Source organism: Helicoverpa armigera, chromosome 3 (genome assembly GCF_030705265.1).
Source record: "Helicoverpa armigera isolate CAAS_96S chromosome 3, ASM3070526v1, whole genome shotgun sequence".
Taxonomy (NCBI): Eukaryota; Metazoa; Arthropoda; class Insecta; order Lepidoptera; family Noctuidae; genus Helicoverpa; species Helicoverpa armigera.
This window is the reverse complement of record NC_087122.1, coordinates 2,246,181-2,270,650: the sequence shown is the minus strand read 5'-3', so window position 1 is coordinate 2,270,650 and position 24,470 is coordinate 2,246,181. Positions and strand designations below refer to the sequence as shown.

Below are 24,470 nucleotides of genomic sequence, written 5' to 3'. Positions count from 1 at the left end.
CGACATATCTTCTGACTTTACTGCTAAGCTAACGATCATTTCAGAAAGACATTCATATGAGAGCTTCTCTATATTCCATGTTACCTGCACATTAAGGTTTACAAATGTGTAGTCTACACATCGATACTGCTCACAGAATATAAATAAGCCAACTGATACATGCGTATTTCTTCTAAACTAGGGACGTTAGTTGTAAGTGCGTGCTCGGGGATGCAAAGATAAGGCTTAAGACCGCACCGCGGATTTTTTGATTTTAGATAGCTCCGCCCACTACACTTCCGCGTCTATCGCGCGTCGCGCAAGCTATACTCTTCACTCAATGTGTACAATTTGAATTTCGCGCCAATCGCACACGCCGAGGTCAGCGCGGGGTCAGGAGAACCGAACAGGGAACATAAGGAGCCGCAACTTACCTAACTTTTTTTTTTTTTGATCGGTTTTTTTTTGTTGTACTTACAAAAATTATTTGTAATTAAAATTTTTTATGAAGAGTAATATGATAATTTGGACGCGTATGGTTGTGTGTATGTATGTGTGGTGTGTCGTGTATGTGTGTTTGTATATCCAGAACGGAAGAATCGATATGAATTTAGGTTTTTTTGTTTGAAATGAAAATGGAGTGTTCCTAGCTTTATTTGGTGAATATCGGCCCAAGATGGCCGCCGCCACAAAATGGCGAATAACATATTTTTTTTTACAATTCCTTCAGTATGGGTATCAAATGAAAGGGCTTGATTAGTAGAATTATGTATAATATTATTTCAAGTCCAAGATAGCCACCGCCAGAAAATGCTGAATTGCATTGTTTTTTTATAGCTCTCTCAATACGGGTATCAAATGAAAGGGTTTGACCAGTGTTAAATAATTTATACTAATGTTATAAAGAGGGAAGATTTGATTGTTTGTTTCTGTGGATTGTATAAGCTCTGAAACTGCTGAACTGATTTGATTTGCTTTCACAATTAGAGATTTACACTATCCCTAGTGAATGTAGGCCATATTTTATCCGGGCACAGGAAGAAGTTCCCCGGGAATGCGGCTAAAATCGCGTTAAACAGCTAGTAAAAATTAAGTGGTTTAGGAATAAAAACGTCGCAGATCTTGTGTATTGAACATTAAAAAAATGTATGTAGTGAAGTGTAAGGTATCAAAGAAGTAATGAAGCTAAGTAATTCATTTTCAAACATATTTATTAAAACTGAAATGTAAATAATAATATAATGTAAAAAAAAAAGAATTTATAGTATAACGCGGTCTCCATAGATTTTTTGTTCTCTTACGTAGTATAGTAAGTTGAACTCAGTCTTGCGCGCGGCCTTTGTGTGGGTAACCCTTGTACATATACAGTGACTTTGTGTGCGTGACAAGAGGTACAGTCGGGTACAAATACAGTTATTTAGGGGTTACGGCTGTTTAAGGAAAAACAGTTATTACGTAATTTAATGTTTATTTATCTGTGTAAATATCTATTGAAATTATTAAGTTAGTTTTTGATTTGTTTAATACCCAATAAAAATGTTTATTTATTTATAATGATTCTGAATCGCTACTTGAAAAATACCCCGAGCTAGAAAATATGTAAGGAGTATTTAATTCATCTTAGATATTTCACGTCATTTATTTCTTAGATACTGTCAATGTCAATTTGAAAAAACTTATGAGAAAATAATGAAAAACTGTAAGATGTAATAATAAAAAGCTTGAATGTTGTTTCATTTTTTGAAACGCTACCTGACTCCTTAAACATTTTCTCCGTAAAGAACTAGACATTTTTGTAAACGACTGTACCCATAACAAAAAGCGATAAGAACACGTCATGCTCGGACGACGTCACTGTCACACGAACGAAAGTTGTATATTTACAAGCCGACGCACACATAGGGCCGCTCGCAAATCTGAGTTATCGTCACAAATTATTATACCTACGGCCGGAGCGACAACATGCACCGACGAGGGCTATCGCCGGACTGGCTAGTCTCCGTACGCATTGTGTATCAATCGCTAGAGCACTGACATAAGGTTCAGAATTGCGTAGCGTCTACCATGATCGCGGCCGCTCAAAAAATGCAATATCTTAAAACTTTAATTAAAAATGTTTGGTAATAGTTATGGAAAAATGCCTTTGACAAAACCTTAATATTGATGTTAAGAATATATTAGAGTAATTTTGAAATATAAAGATAGTGTAACTTCCTTGTAATTTCAAAAGTAGTACTTTTTTAGACGTGTTTTCGGAATTAATTATGATCGAGTAAAATTATCAGTATCGTGTTTTCGTTCTGGCAGAATCTAGATAAAGATATCAATTTACCTATATCAAAATTTCAGATCCATTGGTAAGCTGGTAGTCCTATAATTTGGCATGGCAAACGGCTATCAAAATCACGGTGGCGTCTTAAGTATTTATAAATTGTACCATTATTTATTACATTAAAAAGTGTGACATTGGGCCGGGGCTCCATACATTTTGGCACATCTTTAATTTTGGATGGAAACGGTAGAAAAATTCACAAAAACTATGTTTCCGCCCGGGATCGAACCGGGGGCCTTCTGCGTGTTAGGCAGATGTGATAACCGCTACACCACGGAAAAGATACATAGGTGTATAAAATTTTGTATCATTATCAACAACTCTCAAGTCCGATTCGCACTTGGCCTGTTTTTATTTTACGGTTTGATTGAACCCCCCACAATAAATTTTCTTTTTATCAAAATCGTTATCATCAATAAATTAATTTGCATAAATTAAAGATAAAATATCTTTATTAGATACTTACTTAAAATCTTAATATTATCTGTGTTTATTAGATACAAATCTTTACCTATGGACAGCAAGGTCGCATAGGTACTAATACATAGATATTGTCATTATGATTCAGCCAGGGTGATAAAAATTATCTCTTTAGGCTTTATAAATAACTTTAGTGCTTAATCGGTAGCTATCGTACTATTGGTTTGGTTATCTATCTTTTTTTTTAACGACGTCAAAAATCATCAAATGATCCCGCTGTGAGTTAGCAGCGGTGAGGGAGTGTCAGACTCTTACTGACTAAAAACCGTCGTATGTGTAGGCCTTTTATGTACCAGGGCCGCGGTAACTCTTTCGAACGACCCCGCAGCCCCAACAGACCATGGCCCTGCTGGGCCGCTTGGTTGTCTATCCTATCTTAACATAAGAAAGTGGAAAATAGTTTTTGTTTGTCGAACGTCTCCGAAACTCCTGAACCGATTTGAAAAATTCTTTCACTGTTGGAAAGCCACACTGGTTATTTGTTATTGTTTCTGTTACCAGTTAACATACATATGGGTATACTCATTGTTATTTTCTCTTTTTTTTTTCAATTTCTCGTCTGTACCATCATTAATATTCCAAAGCAAATCTCTCTAAAGCAGTCAATTTCTTGAAATGTTAGCTACAATTGCCTCCACTTTACTCTGTAGTCAGTAATCCTGTCACGTACAAGCCAACTCACCTCGTTATCTATTTCTCTCTTTTTTTTGTCGGCTAAAACGAATTTGCCGAATCCACAATTCCCATTGAACTGTTTTTAAAGGCATATATTTTAGACACCTACCTATTTACTGGCGTATATTTTAATCCGCTGCATTTTTTTTATTTTTGCTTGTATGTACAATGGCAATCAGTTTTTCATGGAAACTGTTAGTGAGAATCAAATTTTTCGATAAGCTTTTTTCCTTCTAGCACATATGGCTAAAATAAATGGCGTGAATCACTTTGTGCGTATTCAGCGGTAAGTCGTGTATTGATGGGAATATATTAGAGTCTAATATATTAGACAAACTATAAGTATATCTTGGACACCAATGACTGTGTTTCGGATGGCACGTTAAACTGTAGGTCCCGGCTGTCATTAAACATTCTTGGCAGTCGTTACGGTTAGTCAGAAGCCAGTAAGTCTGATACCAGTTTATTATAAGTGTAGGCCACATATTCTGTTTTACTCGTAGGTTCTTTTACAATAAGAGCATTCATTTATTCTGTAATTAATCTGACTTGTACTGTACTGATGTTTTAATATGTTTCTAGAATACGCGTGTTATCTCACGCCAAAGAGAGGAATTTTATGTTTCTTCTATCAACTTTGTTTTATATTTTTATTTTCTCGAGACAGCATTACCCCTTTTCTTGCAGTTTCCTTCTTCAAATACTTTCACCTTGGAATTTCTTATTGTTAAATAAAATAAGTTTAAAGTGGACTTCTTAACGAAGGTACGGCAAAGGGAATTCTTGACGACAAAAAAAGATAGATTTTTTTTCTTGAAACTCACTCCTGTGATGAAATGGCAACTAAGAAGCTGTTTCAATAATAAACTGTTGTTTTTCAGATTTTTCTCTAAAACCAGTTAACTCCTCGAAGTTGAAAATTATACTTTTTCAAAGTATTTTTTATAGACACATTCAAGTAATTTTTTTTCACCCGTTTCATGAGGAAACCACTTCCGCAACCAGATAAAAGTGACTTTCGCCTTCATAACATTGTATTTGGGTGATTTGATTATATCCAATTTCACATAAAAAACTGAAACATTAACAACTCTTACTCTTAATTACTAAATAATAAATTATGACATCTGTAACTTACCATTGATAAAGCATTACACTTAAAATACTTGGTCTAAGAGGATTATACCTAGACGTTCAGTCGGTATTCAGCACAGAGTTAGCCAAAAGGCAATGTCTAGGCATTCATCTAGCATTCCTGGCATAACTAGGAATATTACGTGGTAGTTCCTGCTGTGAGACATAGCTTGAGGTCCGATAGTTGTCGTTTATACCTAAGACTTTAGGGCTATCGAGATATTTTAATATCAATTAAGTAGGTACCTAATTAATAAGTGACTGGCTATAAGTATGTGAAAAAAAACATTAAATAATCGCTAGGTAGCTAAAAACTTACCTACTTACATAAATGAAATTAATTTCTTCAGATATTACACACAATTTGACACACAATAAAAATCAAAGGATGAATTTAAATTTATTGGATTGATTATTCCTTGTGCTTATAACTTAAGGTTGTCTAAAACTCTTATATAATTTACCAATACAATCCATTGAGCTAATAGAAAACAAAATAACAGACTACAACAGCCTTAACAGAAACTGAATAATTTTTATCAGTATTTAGCGTTTGAAAACAATAGCTAGTCCGTAGAGAATTAACGGAGATGGGATTTCAGTAAGCTGAAACGGTGAAATTTAATTATGCGGAAGCAACGAAGACTGGTTGTTGGCTTCCGACGGACATTGGGCTGGGTATCATTTCCACTTGATTTTGTTATTTTCTAACTATGGCTTTATTACACTTGAATTTATGTACGTATTTTTATGGAAATTCGTCTGTATTGTACGTTTATTTTATTACGCTGTGGATGTTTAAACAAAATCTTGACAAAAAACTTTATCATTCATGGCTGTGATAACCAAAGCTAGACTATGGCCACTTGCTTCTCATTCCACTTGTCATTGGCAGAATCGTCGACGTTTGCATCGACATGGATTGCCATAAATAAAAATAGAATAGAATAGAATAGACTAAGGCTTTTATCTTTGGGTTTTGAGTTATTAAAGAACCCCTCAAACCATGGGCTTACCCATGATTTATCAATAACTTCTGGTATTTAGCCTAAGAAGTCTCACTGTACTTCCCTCACATACAAGCAAACTTTGGATGCACCAGAACTGCAGAATTTTTCAAAATACAAGATTGAGTTACTTCAGAAATTGAATGCGCTTTCTTCAATGCTCTTTTTATTTAAATTAATTATTTGTGCACTTAACTGTAATTTAAAAAATAAATACATGTAATATGCTTGCATAATTACGGCTTGTAAGTAATAAGATACGAAATAAATAAATTGTAACTCTTTGCAATGCATCTGTTTTAATTAAATAACTACGGGAAAGATTTTATTTCACTTATTTTTATGCTCCATTTGTATGTAAAAGAACAAATTATTTAAAATGTTAAATGTTTTTGTATTATTTTTAATTAAACAGACTACGAAATGAAAGGATGTTTCTTTCGTAAGCGACATGTTTTTTTTTTCATTTTGTAATGTTACTTTAAAATTATAGGTTCATTCTTGCGTTTTTCACAAATAATTTTATTTTAACCTTCAGAGTTGTAATGAACAAATTACATTTATTTCTCACACAAATCTCAATATATTCCATTCATTTTATTTTATGTACTAACTCCGGGAATGTCAGTAGGTACGGCTAAGCGCTGGTCGGGCCAAGCCAAGCCATACGGCCTGAGTAAATATTTTATGAGCACAAACAATATATACGAACATACGCATTTCACGAGCAATGACGCAGACTAACTTTTTTATGTGAGAATACTTCCCTCATTTATTAAATGTAACCTACTTATTTTTATGTAGGTATTAGGTATTTTTTCTGTGTTCTTTTTTTGTAGTTAATAATTTAATGCTTCTTTTTTGCCTTGTTTCGTTTTATTTCTGGCGCAAGTTCGTAGGTGGTCACGGTCTCTTTGGTAAGTTAGGGGTAACATACTTTCTAAGACTGTGATTTAAATAAGTGTAGACCTGTTACTGTTACAGCCTTTTTATCGTCCCACTGCTGGGCACAGGCCTCCTCTCACACGGAGAAGGATTGAGCATTAATCATAAGTAATAAATCTAATATTTCAAAGTATCCCATACAACGTATGAGCCATTCTTAAACAAATTTAAGTAATGTATAACTTTCTTTTACTAAATAAAACCATATTTAGATGTTTTATAAGTATCACGAAAGCGGGTGAGCTATACTTGAGCTATACTTGATAACTGTACATGCACATTGTTTTTGAGCTTACGCATACAGAAACAATATGCGTTTACTTACATTAACAGACACACTAGTCCGGCTCACCCGCTTTCCTGAAATAAAACATACACATACATATACCTACTTATAACATTACAATTACATATGTCGGAAGGCGCCATCAGGATGGCAGGCACTATCGTCCGACATCAGGTAGGGTAATCAAGCAAAGAGATAACTCAAACAGAACTCAAAACTTAGAAACGTTTATTCAAATTAGTCAGAACAAAAGACATCCCCCAAAACGCCCGCCCTTCGCCACTTCCTATGTGTTTTGGCTTGGGGAGAAGAAGTGGCGGAACAAACTCCCCAGCAACACATGTCTGTCTGTCAGGTTAGAAGAACCTTTACATTTTAATCTACAACGGTACTACAACGCTAGGCAATAACACTAGGTACACTAGACGTGACGTAGGGTAGTAACGCCACGAACACTCAATGAAGACTCGACCAAGACTGAACTAAGACTGAACTAAGACTGAGCTCCGCGGACGCCACGCTGACCGCCACGACTTCTCCAAGCGCGCCAAATTGTTGTTTCACCGAAAACGCCACCAGAGGGCGCGCTTGCGTCTCGTTCAGTGACCGTACTATTGACTATCTCCGACACGGCCATAACTGACATACACACGTCCTCGTGTGGCTACACATTGTACCTGGTGACAGAAGAAAACAAAACTGGAGTAACTTTTCAGCTCGGCCTACCTGACTACACAATTAGGAATGACAAAATAATTTTAAACAAAACAGAAACGAAATGTTTAGAAAGAATGCCACAATCTTAAAATAATCGAAATCAGATCATACAATCTCGAATTAATGCACCATGTAAATGATCCAGACAGACCTAAGTCAATCAGGAATCGATAGGCTCCAGTCCTTCTCACTGGGCGTGTCAAAGATCAGTCCTTCTCACTGATAAGTTGTCACAATGACGATATCTTTGACACAAGCATTCCAGTCCTTCTCACTGGAACACTCCTAGGGTCTACCCAAGGGATATCAGTCCTTCTCACTGATATGGTAAGGTAGGAATTGCATCTGAACAATGAACTTTGCAATGGAATTAGTAGCATTAACTTGAAATAAAATCAGCGAAATCAATTCGCACAAAATCAGTCGCAATCATCAGACAGATACAATTATCATGCGTGCACTAATTAGAGTTCGATGATGTACCTTCGCATGGGTCATCGACCTCCAAATCAACAGCAACTAAATCTCATTCAGCAGCTTGGGGCATCCTTATATCGTGGCCATACTTCTAGGTTCTATTACCAGTTAATGGTCTTTAAGTAACTCAAGAATTTTAAATGGCCCTTTAAACTTAGGGTCGACTTTAACTTTTTAATTAAAACTAGGTCACCACTTATCAACGAGACAGACGCCTCTCATGGTTATTAGTGTCATATGACAAATAATCACAAAAATAAACCAAAAATGGATCGGTCTCACCGGGTTTCCGCTCAACGAGCACGACGATGCGCACATCGCTATGGCGCGCAGTACAGCAAGGTTCGCAGACGTGAAGCCACGTAGATGCACGAGCACCAACACTCCGATGTGACTCAACACACGATGACACGTTGGGCTCCTGGCAGGCAGCTGGGCTAGGATGCTCCGCAGTAATTTTGTCGCCAGATTGCACAGTAATCAGCGTCATTGTTGAAACATAAAAAAAAGACAAAGTCGGTTTTATTTTCTAGCTTACCTTCAATAACTAGCTTGACATGTAACAATGGAAACCGATACCATTACCATAACCGTGGTTACCATACTTGTACCTTCGCTGAAATTCTTAATAAATCTTCTACTATAACCTCCATTTGAAATTATCGACGTTCCATTTTTTTTTTTTTTTTTTGTTAGTGGGTAGAAATTTATCTTCGCATGGCGAATTCGAAACGCGTGTGGGCATTCGGATTGCAATCCCACTTCTGATGTCGGAAGGGCCATCAAGGATGGCAGGCACTATCGTCCGACATCAGGTAGGGTAATCAAGCAAAGAGATAACTCAAACAGAACTCAAAACTTAGAAACGTTTATTCAAATTAGTCAGAACAAAAGACATCCCCCAAAACGCCCGCCCTTCGCCACTTCCTATGTGTTTTGGCTTGGGGAGAAGAAGTGGCGGAACAAACTCCCCAGCAACACATGTCTGTCTGTCAGGTTAGAAGAACCTTTACATTTTAATCTACAACGGTACTACAACGCTAGGCAATAACACTAGGTACACTAGACGTGACGTAGGGTAGTAACGCCACGAACACTCAATGAAGACTCGACCAAGACTGAACTAAGACTGAACTAAGACTGAGCTCCGCGGACGCCACGCTGACCGCCACGACTTCTCCAAGCGCGCCAAATTGTTGTTTCACCGAAAACGCCACCAGAGGGCGCGCTTGCGTCTCGTTCAGTGACCGTACTATTGACTATCTCCGACACATAAAACAACAAACTTATCCAAACAATGTCACAATGCTTACTCAAATAAATCCCAAAACTGTTCGTTGAACAGGCCGTAATGTACGTCTCAAGTAAACTGAAGTAGGTGCTTGATTATCTTAGAGCGAAGTAAGTGGCGTGCACTAACTTCAAACGGCGAAGTTACTGTGATACTACAATTAACTTGAACTTCAAGTTGTGTACTAAGTGTTGTGTGATGCTACCTTTATGGATAAAGAAACTAGTGATAAAAGGGTTTTTTCAGGTTTAGGTAAATCTATCTAATCAAAATAATTAATGCTCAATCCTTCTTCGTGTCAGAGGAGGCCTGTGCCCAGCAGTGGGACGATAAAAAGGCTGCAACAAAAAAAAAACAAAATAATGTATAACAAAAAACTGTATTTTATCCAAATGCGGGGAAAAGTATCCACGTGATTCAGGTAACCCCGCCAGAACCAAAGCTTTTTTGATTGATGAAAGATTGGTATATATTTAAATGTATATCTGGAAATAAATGACACAAATATTGTTGTAATGGATAAGGTAAACGCGGGTGAAGTCGTCATGCCCCAATAGTCGTCAATTAATCTTAAAACTTTTATTATTATTTTCTACTGAACTTAAAATGGGCCGGTTTATATATCAACATATTCTTGATAATATATTGCACAATTGAAATAACAATACGGGGTTTTAACAGTCACGGCTTCTAAGAAATGTTATTTGAAACGTGTGTGCCCTAACAAAATCGTTTTTTCGTGAAGTTCAGCTGTCAAAAGTGAAACTCACCACGTGGTTTTGTGTTTTGATTTACATAACTCCAGTGGGGTCTGTGGTATGTTTCTTTGTTTAATTAGATAGTTAAGTTTATTTGCTAGCGATGTAATATGCAATTTGGAATACTTTTAACATAGAAGATATATTTTTTTAATGTGACATCTATTGGTACTTCAAAACTCCCATTTGACCCAAAACCCGTCAATTTTACAATTATTATGACGACTACTGGGACATACTCAAAAGTTGCACCTAAATTCGTCATGATGAGGATATTTTGTGTTTTACAGTACAAAATGCGAATAAATAGCTAATATCGGGACTTTTACAAAATTGATAACTGTTTAGAATAAACATATTTAAGGTTTAGACTACATTTGTTCATAAAACTGCGTTTCTTTTAAGCTTTTTCTTAGGGGTAAATTTTACTCTGCTGGTTCTAGATGCACGTACACAGTCATGTTATTCGATTCAATTAATATGTTTCTTAATGGTTAAATCCCCTGTTTTCTATAAGTATGCATTTTCTACGAGTGTTTTTTCAGGTATATGTTGGCAGCTGTAGGCCTCCGCCATTCGATTAAGATCTACCGCTTTGGGTACAAGTAGGTCTAGCACTAGCCTTTATTTCTACTACGCTTGGATTAAAATTTGTAGCAAACAAAAATTGACTGTTCTTACACTATGCTCTTTGTTCGAAATAACTGCATTTCGTCACGCGTATTGTACCGCGTCTTCCTAACGTGCCTTAATAGCGCCTGTATACAAATTATGTCATTCAACTAGTTTTGACGCAAAAAATATTAAAATCAGTTTTAAAACTAAGATGACATAGCTTCCATCGTTGTCACTAATTTGCTTGTCGTATTCGATATTGATGGGTAAAGAGTAATCTTAAGTAAGATTTTTTTATTTAAAATTGTCTGTATTTAGTGATTGCATGACCGTAATTTTAATAGCAGATCATGACTGAAAGAAACTAAAAGCAAGAGGGCCTTTTAAAAGTCATAAAAGCTGTAAATCAAGGGGCCACACACACCATCAGAGCAAGAAAATTTAAAACGCCCTTTTGAGACAACTTTAATGAAATGGTGACACAAAACCGACGATTATCCCTGTATATATGTCGCAGGGATATGATAAAAACGGGGATTTGATCCATTCCCTAAGGGATTTGATCAAATCACGGAGGATGTTAAAATAACAACAAGATTTTATCTTTTCCCTAAACAAATCTAGTGAATTGAACAAATCCCTAAACTGGTTCAGTGAAATGACAAAAATAATTTTGCTTTGATATTTTAAAGGTTTATTGGGTAAGATATACCTACATAATTATGAAAATCAGGTGTGTGCAATACAAGGAAATATTGATATGAAAAATCACCATTACTCAGAACAATAATTTTTTTTTTGTTAAAATGATGTTGCTTATGATGTGCCTATTTGTAATAATCACTTATTAAAACATGTAGCTGATTTGTGGCATCGTGAATTACATAAAACATTATTTTTCTTACAGGCACGTCTATTCGTTTTGCATCGTGCGTGACAGACACCTACGGCTTGCCTAGTGTTTGCAAGCGCGACACAAATAAGAACTGACATGTTTTTTGTCATTTCACTGAACCAGTTTAGGGATTTGTTCAATTCACTAGATTTGTTTAGGGAAAAGATAAAATCGTGTTGTTATTTTAACATCCTCCGTGATTTGATCAAATCCCTTAGGGAATTGATCAAATCCCCGTTTTCATCATATCCCTGCGACATATATATACTATAAAAATGAACCCGGTTCTGTGCTAAACTAAAACTATGGAGGAAAACTACTTGGGCTATTGCGTTGGGATTTTAGTGAATTAGGATTTAGGAAACTATAGGAACTATGGCACCTGGAAAAAAAGTCGTGGTGGCCTGGTGAGCCAAGAATCAACCTCTCAAGTATGAGGGCGCGGGTTCGATTCCAGGTCAGGCAAGTACCAATGCAACTTCTCTAAGTTTGTATGTACTTTCTAAGTATATCCTGCAATGACCCCAATGACTGTGTTTCGAATGGCACGTTAAACTGTAGGTCCCGGTCATTGAACATCCTTGGCAGGCATCCAATCGTTACGGGTAGTCAAAAGCCAGTAAGTCTCACACCAGTCTAACAATCCAATACCCCATGTATTGGGTTGCCTGGGTAACTGGGTTGAGAAGGTCAGATAGGCAGTCGCTTCTTGTAAAGTACTGGTACTCAGCTGAATCCAGTTAGACTGGAAGCCGACCCCAACATAGTTGGGAAACAAGGCTCGGAGGATGATGATGATGAGGAACTATGGCACCTGCCGATGACAATGTATAAAATACATGTTAAAATGGCAGGTGGAGACTCGCCACCTCACTTACTGGGCCCCCGGGAATCAGTCGCTAAATTCGCAACAAGAGGGCAACAGGTACATGAGGGGCTGAAGGGTGAGGATACCTCGGCGGACTTTAAACGCAGATCACGCGCTCCCTGTGGGTCCACCAGCATCACCGGCCCACCCACCACTTACCACGAGGCACCTACCCTCCGAGCAGGGCTGCTTACCCTGCTCTAGCGACTCCACTCTGGTCGGCCAATGAAGGCAAGCCAAGAGGCGGGAGATCTTCACTCCGGCAGGCCGGAGATGGGGGACAGTATACTCTCCCCGGAGCACTCGGATATATAGCCCCGCGGGGTCGCTACTCCCCGTCATCCGCCTCAGATGCCCTGTGGGGCTTGTTAGATATTATTATTATTGGGTTTGAACGGTTAGTTGTACCTAATCATATTTTATTTTTTGATTGATACCTTTAAGACAGTAGACAGTTTGAACTGTCTATAGAGATTTTTGCAAATGGTACTTAGCATGCGCTAAGCAGTTCAGAAGTTTTGATGAATGACAACCTTTCCTACATATCTATGAATGTTAGTATTAATTCGCGGAAAGCTATAAATGAATGTGGCTTTTATTTTTTGTGAATACTAATTATTTTATTTTACAATTTAAATATTTTAAAAGTATTTTTTTTACTCGTGCTACATATGCACATGACTGCATGGTTATTATGATTAAGAATTATAACATATATTTTATAGACTGGTTTTGTGATTCCAAGCGTTTGATAGATAGGAATATAAGTTAAAATGCAACTATGTATCTGTTTTATTGCATACCTGCTCTTCTAACAGATTATTCTAAATAGGAATTTGTTTTTTTATCTATCTACCTATCTAATGTTTCAAAAGCACAAGTATGCTTAACAAATTCAAGCACAAAAAAAATGTACATAACTTGAACCTTATGTTCAAGAGCAGAGAGTTTATATTAGCAGTAAAAGTTGACGAGTACTGGGAATATTTGACGAGTATCCGTACAAATCAGACGACTATTGGTACAAATCGCCCTTTTTTTACTTTTGCCTTAATAAGTATATAAACCCATCAAAATTATTAAAAAAACATTAGTTATTTAGAATAATGAATAAATATTCTATCACGTCATGCAAAAATTTTCATTTTCTATTAAATATTTAACACACAGTTGCGCTTCAAAGTCAGTGATTTCCGAAATCCGACGACTATTGGTACGTTTACCTTACTGACTGAAATACCAATTCACCATCATTAACATCCCAATGTAATTATTAAAGTATTCTTAAAACATTGTATTACTATAACATTATAATCAGAATTTATCTTTTAAATTCTAAAGTGGACGTGTCGTTGTTATACTACAGCACAGCTAGTGGCTCACCCTGGCGGAACGATGAAATTGAATGAGTTACGCGAATTAGACAACATTTACTAGATGTGTCAACATTCCGTGTGTTTTTATTATATTTATTAAACAAGCTTTTGTTAGGTCGACTTGTACCTATGTAGGTAACTATGTAATGACATGTAGGCTAGCTGATTTATTTTATTTACGCTTTTTTTAGGTCGACCTGTATGAAACTATGTAATGGAATCTAAGGTTACTAATTTAACCATCTTCCAAGGATCGTAGCGTCTCAAAAATTGACAGCTGTATGTAGTTCTGATGACAATAAAATAATACTTACGAATTGGAATATGAATTGAAACTTGAATGATTAGAAAAATCTTACAATGAACTTTGAACACGATTAGGATTTTGGTTTTTACGAGGATTTAAGGTAGCATTTTTCCTACAGTTTTTAGAAATTAATAACTTAGAAGAAGTTTTAGATTTAGAACTTTGAGAAATTACTAATTTAGAAATAGGCTTATTCTGATGACGATGACGATGAGAGTTAGGGCCTTTACCAACTAATATAATTGTAGTTATGCTTAATAATATTATCATTAATGTGAAAGTAACTCTATCTGTCTGTGTTCAGTCAATACGAGTATAAAATAAACCTGAAATATGAGTACGACAGTAATTTATTTTGTATTTCATTTATTTCATAATTTTGATTTCATGAATTGAAATATGATAATGTATGGACTTAATGTTCATATTAAAACAGGTATCATTTAAAATAAATCAATATTGCAATTTATGTGAGTTGATACGGATACGTTGCTTTTGAATTTACAAATTTAAATTATCTGATTGGTGAAAAATCGTTGATGTGTCATTATCTATAATCTATATGAACAATCTTTTTGTTTGTTTATAGCCTAAAGGAGCTGAAACTACTGTTGGCAAGCTTCACTCTTCCCGAGTAACATAGACTATATTTTGTCCCGGTACGAGCAGTAGCTTCAAGTGACAGTAACACTGTACTTTTGTGAAAATTTGACGTGAAAAGGTATTGTTTGCAAAATAAATATCGTTCATATTTTTATGACACATCCAGTAACTCTACGCCGAGATTCCGTACATTGCACTAAGTAATTTGATAACACATTGTCACAACGCGGTCGTTTCACTCGTTTTGTAGTTCACGCGAATTTCTATATACAAACATACATACCTACATGTAGCTTTTTATTTTATTTGAGCGTTTATTTAATATGCAGCAATTACTCAGGTAAGGAATTAATTAATATGGGTAGGTAATACTCAATCATCATCTTTCGAGCCTTTTTCCCAACTATGTTGGGGTCGGCTTCCAGTCTAACCGGATGCGGTTGAGTACCTACCAGTGTTTTTGAGTTGGTAATACTCAAAACAGACAAAATTATGCTCTTTAATAAATCTCTTGTGCCTTTTTGCAATTCGCCTTTGACTTCTTACTAACCATGCTGGTAAATTGACAGTATATTTTCCGAAACAATATTATCCCGTTGTTGTGTTCATCTAAAGAGTTATAAACAGGTTTAACATAATGTGGGCAAGTTATAAATAAGTATGTCAGAAGAAATCTGACCATATCAAGTATTTTTCCATACCAAAATCAACCTTTAAGGGTTAAACTTTTCTGTCATCCCGTAAATAACTACCCCTTTATAAGTTAATCGGTTTATCTTGTTTTAGTACAAAGCAAAACATTGAAGTTACCCCTTCGTCGAAGTTAATACCAGATATCTGAGCTTATTAGAGAAGGTTTAAAGAAAATCTATGATAGTTACCTAGAGGTAAACTGTTGGTTTGTTTTGAGAAGAGGTGGAAGATTTGTTTGTTGATAAATATCTGTTACTAAAACTGGATTTTTTTAATCGTACATTTAGGTAATTGCAAGTCTTTGTGTTTTTCTGATTATATATTATAATAATACCTTAACTATGTATAATCTATGTATCTAAATAAACATGACACATCTATGACAGTGGCGTGACACGTGCCCCTGTGTTGTCAGGCTAGCTTTCAGTAGCGGATTTACTCGCTGTTATCCTTATAAATATGATAAACATCTATTTTTTAGTTAGTTATAGTTCGTAAACACTTAAAAAAAACATATTCATTCATGGTTTTATAGCCTATCAAGTAAACAACTCACTGTAATTTGCATAAACAGTTTTCAGAAAGAACAAAAAATATTTATTACGGGAAATTCAAGAAAGGATAAGTATGAAATTGAATATAAAAAATATCGTACTAAGCTAGAACATAGTTTACGGATATAGTCCAACCTGCAGTAACATGACACATCTATGACAGCATCATGACACGTGCCCCCTGCATTGTGTTGTCACGCTAGCTTTCAGCCGCGGATTTACTCGCTTCACGGCTACAACGGACAGCTGATGTGTCCTGTTGTGAATTTTGAATTATTATACGTAACTGTGTATGAGTGTTGATTTATTAGTGAGGAGAATTGCTGTGTAATGCTTGAAATTATTTGTAAATATTTCACTTTGGTTTTGCAGGGCAAATGATGATTCATGTACAGATCCCTGTAACTGTAACTCTTTGGGTTGGGTACTTAAAAAATCAAACTACAGATCCCATTTGAAAAATTATTTCAAAATACATAGATACTTAGCTTATTCATCAAGAAAGGCACAGTAAACACACAGTGCACAGTATCCCGGTATGCGAAGTAATTCCTACGGTACAAAGGTGAAAACGAAAGCGCGTAAGCTAGTAACACCAGAACCTTTGAACTAGAAGTACGTATTGAAGCTAGGGTGATAAGTAGGTAATATTCACACCCAAACGCTTTTACAAACAGAAAAAGAAACTCATCAATGCCACATAAACCCTACAAAGTAGTGTAGTTTCAAACGATTTCACACGTTTAGCACCCAATTACTTATTCAGTAGAGAGCTACTTATTTTTGTCTGTCTCCACGAATTATTCACCCGTGTAGCTCACACGGCGAAATTAATTGTCTCTAGCTTTCAGGAGCGCTGAATTTTCAGTACAACTCGAATATCACGAAGTTTTAATGTTGCCAAGCTAATTTTTTGCGAAGTTGCGTGATTTAGCGGCGTTGTTTGTCGCTTGTTTTTGGTTATTTATCGTGTTTTAGAGTAATTTTTGATTGTTATAGGAATTTTATTGTTTCACAGAAAGACATACCGTCTTTCCTATACCTAGTGAAATGATGATGATGATGATGATGTCCTCCTAGCCGATTATCGGCTACGGCGGCTGTTCTCATGTAAGGAGACTAGCCAGCTGCGCAGGACATATTATAGTGCACGAGCATTTGCGCAGACACAGGGGCACTCCCTATTCCTTCACTCTCATAGCCCGATGGGACGGCAATCTGACACGACCGGAGAGAAATCAGGCGCAGGACCGACATTTACGTGCTCTCCGATGCACGGGTGTATTAATCACCAACTTCCAGGCTCCGGGCTGCGAGACCAACGAGGCAGTGTAAAGTGAAGAAATAAGTATTCAATAAGCTGCTGTTATAACCAGTAGTATCTAAGTTCTACTTAGAATGTGAAAGGGTGCATCAGTACTTGCCAGTGATTAAACTTCACCAAACCTTTAGGCACTACTAAGTATTTTTAATAACTTGATAGTAAACTGTAAGGCAATTTATAGATTACTGGATAACTCTATAGCTATAGTTACTCTAGCTACAGTATATCCTCGTCATTGTCGCGCAACTGTCAAATTAAAACAGACAGACAACGGAAACATACATTAGCCAAAGCGAGTGCAAACAATGTATCAATTAACTAAAACGTATTTATAACTTAAGCGGGCGTTTAAATATAGTCAATTGTCATTCTCTGTAAAGTACCTACTTCTATAATGCCTACGTACTATAAAGAGGTACTTTATTTCAAACTTTTTAAGACAAGCTATTTGTGGTACAGATTTTCTCGAAGGATACATAAATATCTACTAACCAATACCTACCCTATTAAAATACTAAAACTTACACATTGAAAAAAAAATATATAAAACGCTTTCGAACATATTTTCCCCATTCTAACTATCCAATAAACAAATCAAAATTATTGCCAACATAACCCTTACACCTTACTTACAAAAAAAGGCGAAAATTCTTCCAAAAATCGCTGGGGGCGTACAAAGAGCTCCGAAGTTCAGTAATAGTAGTGCAAGTGTTGGGAACGGGTGAGAGTTTCTGTCGGCACACAGCTGCCTCTGACTTGTACGAGTATATACCTAGATGTAGATACGCTTTTTGGTGAGTGGTACAAGGTACAAGCTATAAGTGATAGGTATTTAACTTACGAAGGAACCAATCGACTTTTCACGGTGACATAGTGTCTTCTTCTAGCGCTGTTCCTAATTCTATTTGGATTAATACAACTCCTTTCGGAATAGGTCATCACGACAATAATACCAAGCACAATACCCAGATGAAATAACATCAATGATAATGAAATTATTGATATGAGAAATTATGAATTTTGAAAGGCATTTGAAAATTAGCAGCGGATCCAGACTTAGGATTTCTACATACGGGCAGAGTATTTACATTACAGGCGCACTTTCTATTTCAGTATAAAGTATGGTAAATAAAAGAACCGCTTTTAACTTGAATCATGTTTCTATACCAGCGAACCGAGTGCTGCACTGTTCATTTAAAATAAAAACAAAAATTGTTATATTTTATTGCTATGCATGTCAATTGTAACATAAATAAAAAACTTCGGAAAAAGAAGTATCGACCATCTTTTGATGACTCTGCTAAAACATTCTTTAGTCTTTTTTTTATTTCGACGTCAAAAATCATCAAATGACCCCTCCCGCTGTGGGTCTCACATCATGTCTTATGGCATATGGCTAGAACGATGATTTAGTACTGACAACACTAGTACCTTGAGTACCTTTTAAGAAAATCAGGCTTCATATAATGGTAGGTATTCCCTATTATTTCATCCAAACTATACATAATGTTGCCATATAACATCCCCTATTTTCTCCCTCCAAATGCATTTCATTAACCCCTCCCTGACACAAGAATCGCAAGTTCGGCAGCGTAAGATTAATTTAGATAACGTAGGAAGAAGTTTTGTCATCGCGACACAGCTGCGCTGATGAAACTATACTCGCTAACTATAGTTTAATCTTTGTAACTCCCATCTTGTGACACTGTTACCCAAGAAATGTGATAAACAAGGAAATTGAAGGTTAAGCTGTAGTCACTATTTAACCATCTGCGGTTAAACGCGGTTTAGACAACGTACATTGTTACTAACCAAAAGGATTTATTCCTAACTAGCTGATTGCGCGAACTTCGTATCGTTCAAACCTTCCCTGGACCTCTACAAACATTTTAAAACCAAAATCAGCTCAATCGGCCCAGCCGTTCTCGAGTTTTAATCAGACTAACGAACAACAATTCATTTTTATTTATATAGATTAGAAAATAAGGATTGTTTTATTCCTCATCCAGTTTTAAAGAACGGTTTAACGTCGGGAAATTATAAAGGACAATGGGCACTTTGTATGGAATTTGGTACCCGCTCCAACAGTAACGTATGATGTATCATTAGAAAGGTATTAACGTGAAGAATAATAAAAACTATGGGGCTTGCCTCAATTAGCTGTCCGATCCGAGTAACGATAAAAATTGAATCGACATACAAGTATGTCATCCATATATGCAAATTCATTAAGAGGCATATTATGTCGTCAGTGTAATAATTTTAAACTCAGTTAACAGACATCTTACATTGTTTGAGATACACTCTATTATAATCTAAAGGTTGTAATAGTCTATGGAGTCATACTACGGAAACACAATCGTCATCTGATTTGACGAAAGCTCAAAACATTTATATTCATCTTTTTTTAAGAAGAAATCCATCATTATCTCAGCACGTCTTGACGAGCAAGATTGAGTCGTAATATGTACTATGTAAACATCGTCTTCTGACTTTTCAACCTCAATTGATTGTAAAGACTGAAAAACTTTCACCAAATACATCAGCTAGTTCTGCGTGAACTGCAAAGGTTTGCACAGTCTTTTTTCAAATCAATCGGCAGGCAAACATTCTAAAAAGGCCAAATTCTAGTTTTTTTGTTACTTTACCAGTTTTTATTCGATACAGTTGGATTTAAGAACTACATCTACGTTGATGATTTATGAACATTATGCATTCTATTAGTCGATGTCACGCGAAATGGACAAGGATTTGGGACTAGTCGTCATAGTAAACATTTTTTGCCTTGCCAAGACCTACGCAATGGTACTACATTCAACACTGTTGGACAAGGTACCAAAACGCCCATCGTCCTTTAAGGCTTAACTTAACCAAAAGGTCGTTAACCAAAGGATTAAGCTCGCATTATCTTTCTCCTTCGTCATAAAAAAGGTAAAATTAGTGGCAATGCGTTTTAAGCAGGTACCTACTTGTACTGCAGATTTTAATTAATATAACAGATTAGTAATTAATCTTTTGAATTATTGAAAAAAAGTAAGTCTAGAAGTAATTTTGCTGAGAAAGTGTGATATTATTTAGACCTCTATTTTTAGCTCTCAATACGTTGCTCCAATCTAAAGCATAAATAATGCTGCTTCTTATAATATACTTTCCTAGCACCTTTACATTAAAATACCTAAAAATCGAGTACCTCGCAGTCTCAGTAGTCAGTACATACTTAATTTTCACAATTTCCGCGAGAACGCCTGTACTAGCGTGAATTAACTGCAAAACAGAGCCTGATTTACACATTGAAACTCACGTGCAATGAATAAAACATGAAACATTTCTCCTGTATGTAACATATAATTTATAGCAATATTTTTATAGGAAAAAATTGGGGAAACGAAGTTCTTTTGTTGAGTGGCTGTATATTTTATTGCAGGCTGCAACTGTAGTGTTATGAAGGGGCTGTGTTGTGTTCAAGCTTTGAGTAAGGAAAGAACAAAGACTGGGCGTGTCATTTGACGGTCATATGGTCTGTTTACGTACTTTTTTTAGCCGATGAAGTATATAATATGTTAGTATTTTATGAACTTACAGTAGTAATTAGGTAGCGATACATTATTTCATTATTACAATACCAATTCAGTAACGGTCTACAGAGTCTTCTTATCAATAAAGATAAGTTACCAATAAACATAACAGTACTTAGTTCTGGCGTGGGACTACATTCCCATCCATACAAATGTATAGTAAACACAATGAACCCGCAACACGTTTCCACGCCTACAAAAAATGTACTATCTGATAAAATTTCACCGAATAAAGTAATCGGATTTATTTAAACTCTTTGAAAAAAACACAACTCGGTTTATTCTTTGGAGGGAAAACGTAAACGATATATTCGACTCTTCCTATTATTCTTGTACAAAATACGCCAGAATCTCGCTAAAAGGGTAAAAGTAAGTTTCTTTGAAAAGATGAAAGATTCTTTAGAGGCCAACAACAAACTGGATGGTTATTCTTTCATCGTGTAAGAGCTTTTGCTGGCAACTATAACAGAATGTTACGAAATGGGCCAACAGAGTACTTTGACATATAAATAAATACGGAGATATAGGTAGGCACCTAGATCAATGTAAAAAAGAAACATACTGGTCCAAGAAATAAGCAAACACTTAGTGCAGTCTACAAAGAATATGCATTGCCATTATCATGACACTATAGAGTTTTGGACACAATTCCTGCAGACAGCTGTGCCGATAAGTTTTCTGATGCATATTTTTAGCGTCATTAATCTCGTGTTATCGTCCTAATTTACTTTGTACGCTAACGTAAATATCAAATAAATAGATCTTGATACCTATTCACAAATTCAATTTTAACTTAGTTCAATCCATTTCATAGTTACATATCCTTAGCATATGACACCAAGTATCTGAAACTGGCGCGCGAAGCTTTTCGATACATTGTTTTTTTTCGTAATAAAAGAACTAGGATATCAAAAGACATTTTTCAGACAGCAGTAAAATCAAATGGTTCTGTACTGTTACTTTTTAGGGTTGCCATGCAAATAAATTCATGAAAAATTTAATCCTTAGGTTTTAAGTGTCCTAAAGGAATTACGAAAATATTAAGACTACCTACTTCAGTGTACCTACTAGTTTATTGTAGAGCAGTCTACATTGACTAACTTTTATGTATGCAGCACGAACTTACAATACTGTTGCAACTTTGACCCATACTCCCAACGAGAACACAGAACAGTAAAATATATTTCAAATCAATTTGCATCTCTAATATATTTCGTGCAATACTCCAATTTTCCTTTGTGGCAACCCTAGCTAGCCTACTTGCATTCTCAGTACGATGCACCCAATTTTGGAATATTGGAAACAATATCCGCGATGCAATGGAACGTATAACCGTTTTACTGGCCAACTTAAAAACTGCTTGCTATAAACCTGTTTCGTAAGAACTACTTCAGCATGTCGATTCTATAAAATATCACAACTCACTTCGACATCACTCTCACTTCGACTTCGATCTAAAGGTAGAATTCCGTGGACGCGACAATAGTCAACCTATGAAAATGTATGGCACCGTTGTCGAGGCCCGTGACAGTCGCGCGCGGCCGACGAATTTCGTAAGCTGCTCGCGGCATTGTCAACAATTTAATTCTGGTTTTACTAAAATTCTATAGATGTTATTAAGCGCTAGACCATGTTGAGAGGCGTACGGCCGCGAGCGGCTCACGAAATTCGTCGTCCGCGCGCGACTGTCGCGGCCCTCGGCAGCGGTGCCATACATTTTCATAGGTTGACTTTTGTCGCGCGCGGCTGCGACAATCGCGACCCACGGAATTCTACCTTAAAGTTTCGTGATTGACATTGTCAAACTACACTAGCGCTTCACTATCGAGCGTGTTGACAAGTTGAACTAAATTAAAGTCGAGATTTTGACAGATCTGCCAAAATCTGTCTATCTATAGGGGAGGTAGGGGACAGGTGGGCAGTTGGGAGACATGATGAAATCAGAATAAAAGGGGGGTCCTTTTATTCTGATTTGATCATAGTTTTTTTTTTATTGGGTAGTTTACGTTACCGACTGGTAACGGTGTTCATCCATAGACTATCTGTCATTTCTGTGAGTTGTCAAGAACAAACACTCGTAAAAGTACTTAAATATTTTGTTGCGGTTTCGGATCGTTATAAAGAGAAAACTAATGAAACGTATGTGTATTTTCTATTATTAATGATTGATTGTCAAAATCTCCAGTTACGATTATAGTAAGTCGATGCAATCCACACCTATTATACCTCTAGAAGAGGTACTACAGCAATAGTTTATGGGCCCCACGTTTTTATTTTAGTCTAATATGACCGGGACCACCTACGTAGGTTGACAGGTAAGTAACTATTTTTTATTTTCTAGTTTTCAGTGCACATAAGATAAAACCGTTTTAGTTAAGTTTTTACCGATTTTTTTATAAACTAAGTCAAAGTGTCCAATGCTCCCTATGGTAGGGAGGCTTGGACATACCATGTAATGTATAATTTGTAAATTTTTGTTCTTCTTCTTCAGTGAAAATTTGTGAGGTTATAAATCTGCGCTAAAAATCCTTTATAGAATCTTGTTTCAGGTACCGTTGCCAACTTGATCTAAGGACTCCATATTTATCAGCTGTTAATTTTATTTTTAAACCTTTTGATACCTCTTGTATTGCTCGTTATATTAAATCTTTAAGAATTTCCCGTCGCAAACCATTCTTTTTAACCCCGACGCAAAACGACGGGGTGTTATAAGTTTGACGTGTCTGTGTGTGTGTGTGTGTGTGTATGTGGCATCGTAGCTCCCAAACGGATGATCCGATTGTAATGCGGTTTTTTTTGTTTAAAAGGAATGTCATTCGGGAGCGTTCTTAGCTATGTTTGGTGGAAATCGGTTCAGGTCTTCAAGGTCATCAGCTCGTTTGTTAGGTGTGATAGGAATGTTACACGCTCAGTTTACTTGCAAGCATATGTGGGATCTAAAATTTGAAATACTAATGTCTTCTGGAACCACTGAGCTGGTCTGCTGTTAGGACACGAAGATAGGAGACGTAATCCTGAACTGCCTTTTAGTAAACCCATCGAGTTTGGGCTCGTTTAATTTGTTTTGACTAGTTTTCTTCATGTTTCTAATTGACGAGAACCTAATGCTGGAAATGGGATGTGGCGGATGAAACCCTAGAATGATATATAACCCTGGATCAACAAAGGTCCATCTTTATTGTTTCTCAATCTGTGCAATTCTCCCAGAGCCAGTTTGTCATGAGGATTGTTAAACAGCTTCCTTTGGCTGAGATTGCATAATATAGCGAACCCATCATAAAAAGAAGGAAAAATTAAGGAGCTCCTTTAAAAAACCATGAAATAAAATAAAATTATAAATTTAAAAAAACCCCCGACCCGCAATTATTATGACAAAATGTTATAAACGATAAACCCTGTAAAAAGCAAAAAGTAACTTTAAACACTACGTAAGTACCAACTAAAGCATGTCAGACTAAACAAAATTTTGACGTGTCGACGGTTTTATTGAAACCGTTTAAATATCTCGTAATGTTGAAACTGATTGTAATTTTTAGGATAGCTCTTTGATTTTATCTAGCCAAACATAAGAAATGGCAA

The 24,470-nt window shown here is 36.1% G+C and overlaps 1 protein-coding gene and 1 non-coding gene across 5 annotated transcripts in view; one reads left to right on the top strand and one right to left on the bottom strand.

The window, feature by feature from the left end:
* Positions 1 to 24,470, top strand: part of LOC110379998 (syndecan) — a 268,901-nt gene that overhangs the window by 195,453 nt on the left and 48,978 nt on the right. The gene's annotated exons all lie outside the window — the stretch shown is intronic.
* Positions 2,520 to 2,592, bottom strand: Trnav-aac (transfer RNA valine (anticodon AAC)). The gene has a single exon. It is a non-coding gene; the product is annotated as a tRNA-Val (tRNA).